The sequence below is a fragment of the Podarcis tiliguerta genome (genome assembly GCF_965153285.1).
Source record: "Podarcis tiliguerta genome assembly, chromosome: Z".
NCBI lineage: Eukaryota > Metazoa > Chordata > Lepidosauria > Squamata > Lacertidae > Podarcis > Podarcis tiliguerta.
In genome coordinates, this window is record NC_139553.1 from 22033604 (window position 1) to 22048060 (window position 14457).

General features: G+C 43.2%; 1 protein-coding gene across 2 annotated transcripts in view; it reads left to right on the forward strand.

Moving 5' to 3' along the window:
• NEXMIF (neurite extension and migration factor) overlaps positions 1-14457 on the forward strand; it is a 207942-nt gene that overhangs the window by 122391 nt on the left and 71094 nt on the right. For both annotated transcript variants that reach the window (XM_083423392.1, XM_083423393.1), the window contains exon 3: positions 8933-8991. The gene's annotated coding sequence lies outside the window, so the exon portion shown is untranslated. The remainder of the gene's footprint in view (positions 1-8932; positions 8992-14457) is intronic.

Consider the following 14457-nt stretch of genomic DNA (forward strand, 5'->3'; position numbering starts at 1 on the left):
CTAAAAAGTTGTAGTATGACTTGGCAATTGAAAAAAAATGGTTAAATTAATTTAGTTTTGCTTGGTAAGTAAAATGTATGTGAAATTGCATATACCATACTTTTCTGTGTATAAGACTAGGTGTTTTTTTTTTTTTTTTTACTGAAAAAGAAGGTTTAAAAACCTGGGGTATCTTATACACAGGTAGTGGGTATGGGTGATGAGCGATTGGTTGCAGCCATGAGCAGCAGACTGTCATTGGCGATTTGTAGTGTGATTGGTGACTGCAGCAAGGATTTCTTTGCATTGGCTATGGGAAATGGGTGTGTCAAGGGCTGCTGAAGATTGGCTGCCACTGCGGCAATTGTGCTTCCTGTAGACTTCCACTGTTGGCGATCGGGTAGACGCTTGTAGCAGACGCGAGCAATCGTTAATGAGTGGGACGAGCAATTGCAACCATCAGGTTAGTGATTTGCTGCATCCCCCCCCCCCAAAGCTCAATAACTCTGGGCAGTTCTACCCCCAAAAGCTCAACAACTCCTATCCTTTGGGCCATTTTCTGAAATTGGAGTCCCGCCAAGTAGGTGTCTTACACAAAGGAGCGTGGAGTAAATTGTTAAAAATTATTGCCAAGTACTTGCAGTTTTTTTATCATCATCATCATCATCATCATCATCATTATTAAGCATTACCTGACATTTTCAGAAATTAAAATTGTTTGATTTTCCAAAAGCAGTTTATGTGCTTCTTCATCAAACATAGACTTACCAAGCTAAACGTTGTCCAATCACAAAATAGCACATGATAGCAGATTTGAATTCCTCACACCCCAAAAACCTATTTTTAAGACCCATCCCTGAAAAAAATTGCAGAAATTAAGTTACACCCTAAAATGACAGAAATTAAGTTACCCCCTAAAATGGCATGCCCTAATACCTAATAAGTACAAAATAGCACCATTGACAAAGGATTCTGAATATTGCCTAGTTATTGTGGATGATGAAGGATGTGACTTGATGCCTTGGATGGTGCCTGACTCATCTGCATAGCCTCAGCATCAGTTTCACACATTGACCAGGAAATGTGGATAGTCCCCAAGGGGAAAATAGGTTCATTTGCTGGTCAGTGTGCACATTACCCATTTGATATTGCCTACTTATATGCATAGGGACGCGGGTGGCGCTGTGGGTAAAAGCCTCAGCGCCTAGGGCTTGCCGATCAAAAGGACGGCGGTTTGAATCCCCGCAGCGGGGTGCGCTCCCGCTGTTCGGTCCCAGCGCCTGCCAACCTAGCAGTTTGAAAGCACTCTCGGGTGCAAATAGATAAATAGGGACCGCTTACTAGCGGGAAGGTAAACGGCGTTTCTGTGTGCGGCTCTGGCTCGCCAGAGCAGCGATGTCACGCTGGCCACGTGACCCGGAAGTGTCTTCGGACAGCGCTGGCCCCCGGCCTCTTGAGTGAGATGGGCACACAAGCCTAGAGTCTGTCAAGACTGGCCCGTACAGGCAGGGGTACCTTTACCTTTACTTATATGCATTCTCCATCATTTGGAGGATCTGAATGTTTGCTTCAGTGAGCAGAATCTTCTGTTCATGTGTGCCTATTTTCCAAGCCTTCATTACTGTTCATCGATTTCCCCCCCATTGAATTTGGTAAATTGCAGCCTTAAGACCAAATGGTTGATGCATATAGTGTATATACAATTTGGGCTTTCCCTAACTGCAAGCCCCTCCCAGCCTCCACACCAGTAGTAAACTCGATTAATCAGTACCCACTAGAAAAGAGATACTGAACTGTATGGGTTCTTTGTGTGGCATTCCATTGTTTTGGTCAACCCACCTGCACTTGTTTTGGTCTGTGCAGCAGCAGGTGTCTGCACCAGGTGCTTGCAGGTCTGGAATGTACTCATTTAACAGCACCAAGCTTTCTCTGTGTGTAGGTCTTTTAGAAAGCAACTCTTTATGTTCTTAAGCCCCTTTTATACATCTGACAAGCAAGTCCCCTTTAAGTCAGTTAAATCAGTTAGTAAAATCAACTCTGAATATGTGTCAGATAACAACAAAAAAGCAATAGTTGTGCAAATTAATCCATTGTAGCTCTGCAACTGTGTGCTCTTATATTCTGTAGAGTTGGAACGAAGAAGTGTTTTGCTGTCATTATTAAATAACACACCCAATGAAGAGAAACAGTGTTAGCATAGTGACATTTGCCGAGTTGACTTTGAGATAGAATGCAGTGGAAATTGCAGATGCCTTTTATGTTCTCGTTAAGGCATTCAGAGGCAGAAACTCCTTTAACACATGATCACCAAAGCGAGTTTATCTTGCTTAATGAAGTTACACTAAGGGTTATAATTTGTTCCTGAATTTCACAGATTGTTATATATACCCAGAACTTCAACTACTAAGGTTTCCAGCATCTTGACCTAAAACTGCCACAGTTTTACTGGAACTTGCTCTCTAGCAGAGGTAGCCAATGTGGACTCCAACTCCCATCAGCCCCAGCCAGCATGGGCAATGGCCAAAGATGGTGGGAATCGGAGGGCGCCATGTTAGTTACCTCTGCTGTGCTTTCTTTCATTCCTTGCAAGTATAATAGCTTTGTTTCAACAGTCTGGCCCACCCATCCTCTGCAGATCTTTAGATCCATGGTTGTCAGACTAGGATGCTGGTGACATCCCTTTCCAGTTTTCCCTGTTTGAAAGCTGCTGCCCATCTTCTCCAGTCTAAGTCTGAGGGAAGCCCAATCAATAGATCCAATTATTAGGAGATTCTTGGGCACGAGCCAGAAGTTCACTCTTCAACACCAGGAACCTCAACTAACTTGTTGTGCAATAGCTCAAGTTTAGGCCCAGACACTAGATTCAGATCATGGCAAGTCACACCATGACCAAACCAGCAGGTAAAGAATACATATTTATTTAAAGGTTTGAAATAGGCTTAGTTTGGACCAAAAAAAAAGGAGAAAAAGATATTTGATATTAAGTTTTGTATTTTTCTCTATAAACCCAAATAATTTTTTTAAAGAACAAAAATAGCAGCTACAGAAAGATCTTGTTGCTCAATAGAATAAAAGAGTTACATAAAAGATTGCAAGCTCTAGACATCTTGATGGGGAAGAGCAGGTACAATAAAACAATCTATTTTAACTAACCCTAATACTTCACCATCATTCTCTCCCCACTGCCCCATGAGAAATGGCTGCAGAGTCCAAACCCAGCTGTAAGTATCGGGCAAGGGAAGCAGAATGCTAGTTAGGATTTAGCCGGGGACCTTGATTGATTGATGCAAATGGGTTTTATACAGCTGGACATTTTTGTCCAAGTCAGCCAACCCTGAGACTCCTTAGCTGTAACTTCCCATGACCCAGAGCAGGAAATGATAAAAAGGGAGATGTTTGTCTCTCTCTATGGCACAGCTGGATGATTGCTCTAATTGCTGAAGTCTTAGAATGGCTTTGAAGGGTTGCCAACCAGATAAGCAGTTGCTGCAAATCTGCCTGCTATCTGAGAATGAGCGACCAGGAATGAGTGTCCAGAGCTTCACCATTCTCATAAATCTATCCCTCTCAGATGAATCAAAGTTTGGTTTCTCCCCCCAACCCTAGGTGTTAACCCTTTGTTGGAAGCAAAGGTGTTGCAGGAGTTGTGTAGGCTCCCTGCATATTTGAGAAATGCAGAAGATCAGAGCTTTAGTAAGATCAGAGCTCTTGTAAGGATCTTATGCATGTAGAAAGGGTGCCCTGCTTCAGGAGCAATTCCTCTAATTCTTGGAGGGTGATGGAGATGGGGCGGGGGGGGGGAGCTATTGTGCTTCAGTCCACTTTCCCACTTTATGTTAGGGATTAAAAGGCCAGGATAGGGCTTTTGCAACCTGAGCTTTCATGCTGCTGAATTCCTGGTTATTTAAATAAGAGTTCTCCCAGAACATGCATTAATTCATTTTTTCCCTTCTCTCTCTCTCTTATATATATATATATACACACACACACACACACACCACACACACACCTTTCTTCCATCATGAAATTCAAGGACCAAGTAAGTGGAATTCTCAGGTGGTCTCTTCCTGCTGCCCCACCAGGCACTGCTGCATCATGTGATTTTTCATTCCATAGTCCTGGCATTTGGATGCAAACATTAGCTGAACCTTAATTGTCGTCTGATTCATAGTCTCTTTCTCTCTCTGCCCCGCTCCTCAGTTAGCCTTTATCCCTGACTCGTACCCACATTGCATGCATATTATACATGCCTACCAGGCTGCTCAAATACAAAACTGCACTGTGTGCGCACATAAATGTACAGACAGAGATCAGATTGTAATAGCTAAACTTAATCAAATAATTGTTTTCTTTCCCCCGAAGGTGAAAGCAAACAAACATAGATTCCTGAGAATCCTGCTTTTACAACTCATTTTATCTCTCCCTCCCAATTTAGTAATTTTGCATACTCTAGGTTTTCTTCTCATCCCTCTTCTGATTTTGTGGTCCTCTTGCTGTCTAGCTAGCTTCCCTTCTCTGTCTCCTTTCTCCTCCTTACGTCTTTCTCATGGCTTCTTTAGGACAGAATTATATGGTAGCCAGTGTGTTTGGTTCATTTGCTCTTTTCTCCTGCATTGCCCTGGTCTGGTCTTGTGGAAGAGGCCACAGAGCAAGGCAGATCCATTGTTGCAGCACCATGGACAGCAACTAGCGCTGGAAGTGACTTGAGCACTTGTGAGCCTCTCCCATCCCATACGCCTAGACTGTGCCCCCTTATGGGGAACTTGGAGCAGTGACTCCTAAACTTTTTTCAGAGAACCCTTTTGGTTCCATGAACTCAATCCCCATGCCCCCACGCACTCCAGCCTACCCTATAGAAAGCATTATTCAGAACAGTGAGCTGCACAACCCACTAAGGAAGGCAATAACACAATAGAATTCAAAGCAGTAACAATTAATTACACATTTAGTCAAAATCCAGTTAAAAGTATTTAGTTTAATTAATTGAACTAAACTGGTGAACTTGATCCAATGATACCAGTTTTTCTAAATCTGATAGACATTTATACCTCCAGTGCCCCCTGCCCACCTTTCCCTTTAGTACCCCTTGGTAATCTCACTGCTCTCAAGGGGCATTATCACCCAATTTGGGGGCCACTGCCTTAAAGGGTTGACCCTGTGGCCTGAAGATGGGCATGTCTTCTGCATCTCTGGTATACTACCTGTTCCCCTAGATTGGTGGTGTCCTGTAGAAGGCATTCAGTTCCTCACAATGAGTGGAAGGCATTTGTGAGGGCTCTGACGTCGGTCCTACACAGACCTTGATACTCTGTGGAATAAGGCTTGGTAGACTGTTGCCTACTAGCCTTGGGTTCAGTGGTCCCTTGACAGCAGCACCAGGCTCAGATCAAAGTACCCAGCCTGGCTCCTTAACTGGTGACACCATAACACTGTGCTCTGGTCACTGCCAGACTCTGGGTACATGGCACCCATCAAGGTTAGTGGTGTGATCTGAGGATGTCTCATCATAAATTTTGGCACCTTTAATTGGTTTGTGCTCCTGCAGGTGGAGATGGCTTCACGTGTTTTGAGGGAGAGAGAGGAAATGCAGGCCTCCCAATCGTGGCAAACAGCTGTACACTGGGTCATAAGTGAAGTGGTTTGTAATTTTTATACAATGCATTTTAGGTTCTTTCAGAAGCGTATAATGATAATGAAGATGAGGATTGTAAGTTTTCTGATTTAGCAACCTGGTAGGTGAGATAGAACTATGAAATATTTTTTTAAAGGGGAGAGGGGAGAAAAAATTAAAAATCATGCCCAGTTCAGTTTTTGTAAGAGATTAACTTAGGTGACAAGCCTATGTCATTTATCAGTAAACTGGGTGGGGAATGGCTGTATTAGTAATCCACCCACCTTCCCCATTTTGTATAATGATCTTGAGCTAATTAAACTAGCTCTGGCTGGAGGAAAGAGATCAGAATGGTAGTGCTTGATGACTCATTTTATTAAAACTTCACCATGCATTAATAGAATATTATGGAAGGTTCTCTGCATGGAAAGTACTCTATCCTTACAGTCATAACTCCCCCATTGCTTTTCGATTCTGTTCCTTTGCTTTGGCCTGCCTCTTTCAGAATGTTGTTTTCTATTTGTTGTTTATTGAACTTATATCCCAGCCTTTTTTCCAAGGAGCTCTTGGTTGCCTTTAATTCTCACATCATCCCAGTGAGGTAGGTTAGGCTGAGAGGCAGTGACTGGCCCAAGGTCACCCAGTGTGCTTCATGGTACAGTCAAGATTTGAACCTTGGTCTCCCAGGCCCTAGTCCAACACTCTAAACTCATGCTGCTCTAGAACAGACACCTTGTTCAAGCCTCAATGCACCTCCCTGCTTGGTCATCTAGCTCCACATCTTCCCCCTCCTTCTTGGGACCCACCTATCCCCTCCATATCATCTTCACAGGACTTATAAGCGATTTACAAATATATAAGATACCAAACATCTTGTCAGTCAAATGACCCAACCAGCAATTTATATGAGCATAGTCCCTGTTGCGTGATTTCTTCAGGTTGAATCTTATTTCCTGGTCAGTAGAGTAGTATGCCCTCCCTATGTGTAGCCCCCTAGACATATCTTATTTTGGATCCAAGGCTCCATTCTACAACTCCTGGGTCTTTTCCTTCCCCTTTCTCTGGATGACAGTCCTCTCTCCCTCTGTTGTTCTTGCCTGTTCCTCCCAGTCCAGATTTGCTGCCCAGATTGGCTACCACTGTTGTTTGGGGTTTAGATCCTGCTGCCATCAATGGGGTGCTGTGCTCTTTTTGCCATTTGCCTCTGTGTGGATTAGCCATTGCCGTAGAGACTGCAGACTTCAGTCCAACATATTGTTACATGCCACCCCAATCTCTGAGCGGTGTGAGATTCCAGGGGTTCTAGGCGTGCTTTACCCAGGGTTTCTTTTTGGAAAATGAGGCATAGCTGAGACTGTTGTGTCTTTATGGTTTATTTACAACCTGGTTATATATACAACCTGAGCCTAAGATGAGGGGGTTTATAGCATTACACTTCAAGAGGTCCCTGCTTCTCCCATAGCTGCAGCCCTGGATTCAAACAGACACCAGCCATGGCTCTCTTTCTCTGCTTCCATCTTGCTGTGTTTAACAGACTGTCACCTCCCCACCTCAAGCTCATCCTGCCATCTGCAATTCTAAGCTATTGCTAACAAACTCAAAGCTGGAGGAGGGGCGCCTGCCAGGAGCCCTTGGCAAAGTCTCCTCTCTCTGGCTTTCCTAATGGCCCATTGCCTTCCCTGTGGCTTTGTCTTTGGCTGATTTCCCCAGGTGATTTCCTGAACACAAGAAGCTGGTTTCACCTGTATTTTAACGCTTTGCAAAATCCAGTGTCTGGCAGCCAATTTTAACACTCCAAACACTGAACCGCCTTGAGACCTCTGGGTATAGGGCGGTATATAAATTCAATAAATAATAAAATAACTCACATTGGACCCAGGAATTTAAGAGGATCTGGCACCTACAAACCCATACACCCACAACTCATAACAATACCGAGCTGATAGCTTTTGGCTCAAGGTGCAGACCTCTATCCCCATCCCAGTTGGCACTTTGTCCCAATGGGAAGAAGTTGGGGGGTTTTTTGGGAGATGCATCCTTTATGGGTTATGCAATTACTCAGTACGTGGATAATTAAGAGGTGTTACATATTACACCGAGAAGTAATTTTATTGCTAATATTAACATTGCTATTAGATAATGCTGATTATATTTTGCACTAAGAGGATTGAAAAGGGGATGGCAAGATGAGATGAGGCGAGTGCTCTTCTTTCTTGCCTGTTCTAGAAAGAAAGAGAGAGAGAGAGAGAGAGAGAGAGAGAGAGAAAGAAAGAAAGAAAGAAAGAAAGAAAGAAAGAAAGAAAGAAAGAAAGAAATGTGTGCTAGAGTATAGTCTTCCATTCCATAGGGGGAGAACAGCTGTGTCAGGGCTATGAAATACATTGAGAGTGATAGCATTGAATTACTGGGTGCATCTGAGGCAATGTTCACATTGTGGCAATTTCACCTCCTTCAGTAACAGAACAGGCCGCCTTCTACTTTGATCATGGATGTATATTTTATTTTATTTTAAAGAGGAAGGAAAGAAGACAGAGCTTTGGTTCAAAGTGTGTGTGTGTGTGTGTGTGTGTGTGTGTGTTTAATGCATGCCTGGTGATGATGATATTTTTCTATGAACAGCATTCTGCTGCTTTTAAACAATGAGTTGGAAGATTCCTGTTTGAGCAAGGTTGATAATGTAGAACAGTGGTTCCGAAGGCAGGAGGTGAGATTACCTGGGGAGGCTGCTAAGAGGCATGGAGGCAGCAGGGGGCCGCTGAAGGCGTAATTGACTATCAGACTTTGAAGAGCTGGCATCACTGGATCAAGTTCATAAGTTTAGTTGAATTAATTAAACCTAATAGTTTTAACTGGGTTCTGAATAAATGTGCAATTAATTGTTACAGTTCTGAGTTTTAGTTGGTCAAGCAAACTGCTATTCTAAATAATGCATTTATTTATTTATTTATTCATCCATCCATCCATCCATACATACATACATAACACACCTTTTTCGCAATTGGAACTCAATATGGCTTTCATATGGTTGGGTAGGAGCCACTGGGGATGAGCTTATGGAACCAAGGGGACAGTGGCCCCAGAAAGTATAGGAACCACTGGCATAGATGGGGAACCTTTTTCATCCTGAGCACCACACTTCCTTAAGGGGAACTTTCCAGAGGGACACATGCCAGTGGTGGGCGGGGCCAAAGGCAAAAGTGAGTGGATCTAGAAGGAAAAGTGGGAGGAGCAACAGGTGTGTCTCTCACCTTTGACAGTAGCCACCTTTGACATTTTAGCCACACAAAACTCAAAAGATTTCTAAACACATACCTCTTTCCCTCTCCCTCTCTCCTAATTTAGGTAATCAAGAAGCATCATCATAGTCCCAGGATACAATCCGGACAGGCTTAACATTCTAGGTAGGTGTGGAGTTCATCTTGCCACATCTCTGTGTTTGCACAATGTTTGGTAAAGTGTTAATTAGAAATGTGAACTGAATGAAATTTCTCACCCATTCCCAAGTGGAAGGAGCCCCAAATGGAGCTAGGTGGGATTTAGGGAAAAACCAGAAATGGGCTTTTGAGAGTAGGAGTCTGCTTTCTAATTGGTTTGTTCTGACTTTAAGTATTATGATCTCATAGTGGTGGTGATCCAGGGGAAATCACATATTTGTTGTTTGATTCTGACAATTTGGTGACACAGTCGTGAGATTTGCAGCAGCTGCCCAAAAACTGAGGAGAAATTTTAGCAAGGTTAATATTGTGAATTGCAATGTGTGTTATTTTAATGTGTTGGTTCCTTTCACCTTTCATATTTAGATATTTTCTCATTTTTTAACCTTTATTGTTATCATCATCATCATCAGTGCTTTTTCCCCCTAAAAAAAATGTTTTAGGGGTACTCTCATTAAACACTCGCTTCTGTCTGAAACTCAGGAAACACCGTGACAGGAAATGAGGCCACCATCCGGGGTAGCAACGGAACTGATGGTTCACCATTCTAGAGAAGAAACTATTTTTTTAAAAAAAAGATTCAGTTTCTTGATTCACAAAATGTTTAGGGGTATGCGTACCCATGCTTCCCTCCAGAAAAAAACATGGATTATTATCATCATCATTATTATTATTAGTAGTAGTAGTAGTAGTAGTAGTATAAAAGGTAAAGGGAGCCCTGACCATTAGGTCCATTCATGGACGACTCTGGGGTTGGGACGACTCTTGCTTTACTGGCCGAGGGAGTCGGCGTACAGCTTCCGGGTCATGTGGCCAGCATGACTGAGCCGCTTCTGGCAAACCAGAGCAGCACAGGGAAGCACCCTTTACCTTCCCGCCAGAGCGATACCTATTTATTTACTTGCACTGTGGGCTTTTAAACTGCTAGGTTGGCAGGAGCTGGGACAGAGCAATGGGAGCTAACTCTGTCGCGGGGATTCGAACCGCTGACCTTCTGATCGGCAAGCCCTAGGCTCTGTGGTTTAACCCACAGCACCACCCACGTCCCTCCCAGTAGTAGTATAGAGTAATGTAAAATTATATTTTGGTTGGTGCTGTTCTTTAATATTGTGTTAGTGTATATATTTTTTCTGTGGTTGATATGACCATGATGGTCAACAAAACATCAGTAAGTTAAACATATTTGGTGATGTGCACATTGACACTGCTAATTTAATTACAATAGTATACTTGCTAAGGAGGAAGACACAATGTTTAATCTCTAAAAAGAGACATGCTTCTTTTGTCCTACAAGTTTCTGTCCATGCCTTAGAGAGGGAAGGATGCAGGAAAGGGAAGGCACTCTCTGCATGCTCAGTCAGGCACTTTTACTCTATTCTCACTGTCTAGAAGAAATGCTTATTGGTTACCAAGCCTAGACAGTTTGCTGACCTCTGGTTAGGTTCATTTTGACACAATTGCATAACAACACAAAAGTTGTTGAGCTTTTTTTTTGGCATCGGTTTTTAAACATCGGTTTCCGACTACAGTATTCCAGCTATGTCTGGGAAATTGCAGACATATGGAAACCTTCGCATAACAGCCATTTCCAAAATTACAATGCTAGTTTAACACAACTGCATCAGGGTAAATATATTAATGAGACATTCTTGCTGGCATGAGTTTGCAAAAGGGAATTGCAGCATTCAAGCACCCACTAATATGGTAAGCCTTGCTGTCATGTAGCTTGAGGTGACACAGGAAAACAAATTTAATTGTCATGCCTTCTTGTGCATCCTCTCGCATGTATGTTCTCAGCAACCAACAAGACCCTTTAGTGCAAGGTCCTTTTCTAACAGCACATCAGTAGTAAGAACATACAATGAGAATCACAGCAAAGGAATAATTACGAAACACACACACCAAACAGCTGCATTGAGTTGAATAACAGATTTAGAAAATGCAGACTTTAATTAATCTGTGTTTTCTGCTGGGATTTCAGTACCCTCTGATTTGCCTTTCATGGATGAAAAGTATAATTGTAGCTCCCCCCCAACACCACCTCCTTGTAGCTGCAAGTTTATCCTCCCAAGAAATTGATTCAGTTCTTCTGTTTCCTAAAGAAAGCTCAATATGAAACTAATAGTACATGGTGCAAGGCACAGATAATGGACTAGGTCTAAATGCCAGCATCGTCAGAAAGCTGGAGCAAGCGCTGCGACGTGAGGCTTTCGGAAGTGCCTCCTGTCAGTGCTGTCCGTTAACAGTTTGACATGCTGGTTTATGGATCCAGAGCTACGTCTTAAGAAATGGCATTGGTGTGGAACTTACCACTCAGTGGAATGAATTGTTTGTGCAGTAGCCCAGTTTTAAAAAAGCAGCAGCATATAAAAATTTATTCTTGGAAAGGGCCTTGATCTAACATGCAGGCAGGTGTTAGTGTCAGCTTGGACTTAAGGGTTCAGCTGGCAGCAAAACTCGTTTGCTCGCTGATACAGAACTGAACTTGGGCCACAGGGCACAAAAGCCTTAATACTGTGGAATTTCAGTGCAGCAATATGACCATCTCAAATGGAAGTATTCACAAGTAATTTCACTGTTAGGAAAGATCGACGTCAGTTTTGTTGTGCCAGTTGTCTGTTCTCATTCCCAATATTCAATCACACTAGCACAGGGCTTCCCAACATTTGGCAGCATATTTGGAATTCTGAGTGTGTGTTTGTGGACGCAGCCACAAAATGATTGCTGTGAATGTGTGTCTGTTCACAAAATGGCCACTGTGGTAGGAGAGGCAAGTCACAAAAACATCAGGCAAATTGGTGAGAATAAAAGACAAGTAGTTTGCCTAATAGCCTAAGTGCAAGGCAAGGTGGGTGTGAACTGCAAAACACAAAACCACATGGAACCTATCTGTTCCATCAGTGAACCCATTTCACAGAAACATGCTAAGTAATTCCTCTAAAACACTTCTGAATAAAATCTTCAAAAATGTATTTGTTTGCCTCAGGTTAATAGGAAAACCATCCCCAAATCTATTTCACATGAATTCATTACCAAGTCAATTCCTGTTTAATTTTCAGTCTACTCATTTCTCCTTCAAGCCAACTTCCACCCACTCCAATCTCCTCCTCCTCTCCAAACCACAAACCAAACACACACTCTCTTTTCCTCCTAGAAATCACCACCACCTGCACATACCTTTTATTTCAACACAAGCACACACACACACCTTTTGTCACTCAGTCCGAAACATACACATTATCTCTCTCTCACTATGCCCTGCCACTCTCTCACACATCACATGCACAACATATGTTTAAAGCACTTTTATACCACTTGAACAGCTTCCCATGTTAAGAGTGCAAGGAATGGTAGCACTATGAGGGGTCTGCTAGCAACTCTCAGTACCCTTAACAAACTACAGTCATACCTCAGGTTACAGACATTTCAGGTTGTGTTTTTTTGGGTTACGGATGCGCCGAAACCCAGAAGTACCGGAACGGGTTACTTCTGGGTTGTGGTGGTTGCACATGCGCAGAAGCGCCAAATCGCAACCCGTGCGTGCGCACAAGCGGCGCTGCAGGATGAGAACACTGCGGGTTGTGAGCGTGCTTCCGGCATGGATCATGTTCACAACTTGAGCATCCACTGTACTGTCTCCAGGTTTCTTGTGGAGGGGGTGAAGATAAAGAGACACTATTACTGGTAAAGTCTTCTAAGAATACCTTGACTGGATGGTTCAGGTGTAGCTACAGACATGTCTCTCCTTTCTCCATCTTCTCCCCTGCCTTGGAAGCCCACTCCCCGCCATTCTCCCACACTCCCATTTATTCTCATTGCTTTCCACTGTCACCCCCCCCCCCAACCCTCAAGCTTACAAGGCAGCAACAATGGTGGGTCCAGCCTGTGGAGAGCAGGTGCCCCAGCATATTTAAGGGCTTTCATGTGGCCATTGCCTTTAAATGGCTGAAATTCAGACTTAATTGTTTATTTAGAGAGGTATGCCAAGAGATGTAAATATATTAGGGTAGGGGGGGCAATGGGGGTAGGTATATGGAACTACACTACTGCACCATGCTGGCTCTACCTATTTCTCATGTTGAAAGTTTTGTCCTGCAACTAATTGACCTTACAAGGAATCAACATGACACTTAAAATTGATGTTTATTTTCATCTGGGATGCATAATTTTTAGGCATTGCATTAAAATCATCACAATCATTTAAGACTTTTTAACACCGTCAAAAATAGAGGAAGTTGGTGTGAGTTTTGACATTTAAAGTAAGGGCTTCGTGTGCAAAGCCAAACATCTAGTCCAGTGTTAGGCACCCCATTTATATTCAGAGTGTAATTTCAGATGGCTGCTAATCTGAACAAGATAAAAAAAAATCATCTTGATGGACTTCAAAACTTGTTTTAATTAAGTTTCCCCTTTCATCTTACCAAAGCCCTGCATTAGTTTCTGCATTCTCTCACAAAGATAAATGGGAGAAGTCCCAATTACAGAAAGACTTGCACAGTCCCAACGCCACTCCCCGCCCAACAGAAGGAAGGCCAAACCAGGATTATTATCTCTGTTTTCTTGCCACTTGAGACATTAATATTGCAGAACCCCTGAGAAAGGGGGGAGCAATTATACAGACAGTGACTGGGAACATTGTGAAGGCCCTGTGAATGAGTGGCTGAGCCAGTCCATTTATTATAGAAGTCCTTTGGAAACGAGGGTATATCAAAAGGGGTGTGCAGGTGAGGGAAGCCTTTCCCGTGCCTTAGAACCTATAGCTCAGTGGTGGAGCATCTGCTTTGTGCGTAGAAGATTCCAAGGCCAATCCCTGGCATCTCTAGGTAGGACTAGAAATGTTCCCTGTCTGAAACCTTGGATTGCTGCTGCCAGTTAATTTAGGCAAAACTGAGCTAGTATGACACAGTATAAGTAACCTTCCTACCTGAGCCTGTGTCCCCCTTGCTTTCTATGTAAACAGGGCACATATATGCTATGGTGATTAGTGGGACACCCAGCTTTATGCATATTGTTATTGTTGTTTAGTCGTTTAGTCGTGTCCGACTCTTCGTGACCTCATGGACCAGAGCATACCAGGCACTCCTGTCTTCCACTGCCTCCCACAGTTTGGTCAAATTCATGCTGATAGCTTCGAGAACACTATCCAACCATCTCGTCCTCTGCCGTCCCCGTCTCCTTGTGCCCTCCATCTTTCCCAACATCAGGTATTTTCCAGAGAGTCTTCTCTTCTCATGAGGTGACCAAAGTATTGGAGCCTCCGCTTCAGGATCTGTCCTTCCAGTGAGCACTCAGGGCTGATTTCCTTAAGAATGGATAGGTTTGATCTTCTTGCAGTCCATGGGACTCTCAAGAGTCTCTCCTCCAGCACCATAATTCAAAAGCATCAATTCTTTGGTGATCAGCCTTCTTTATGGTCCAGCTCTCACTTCCATA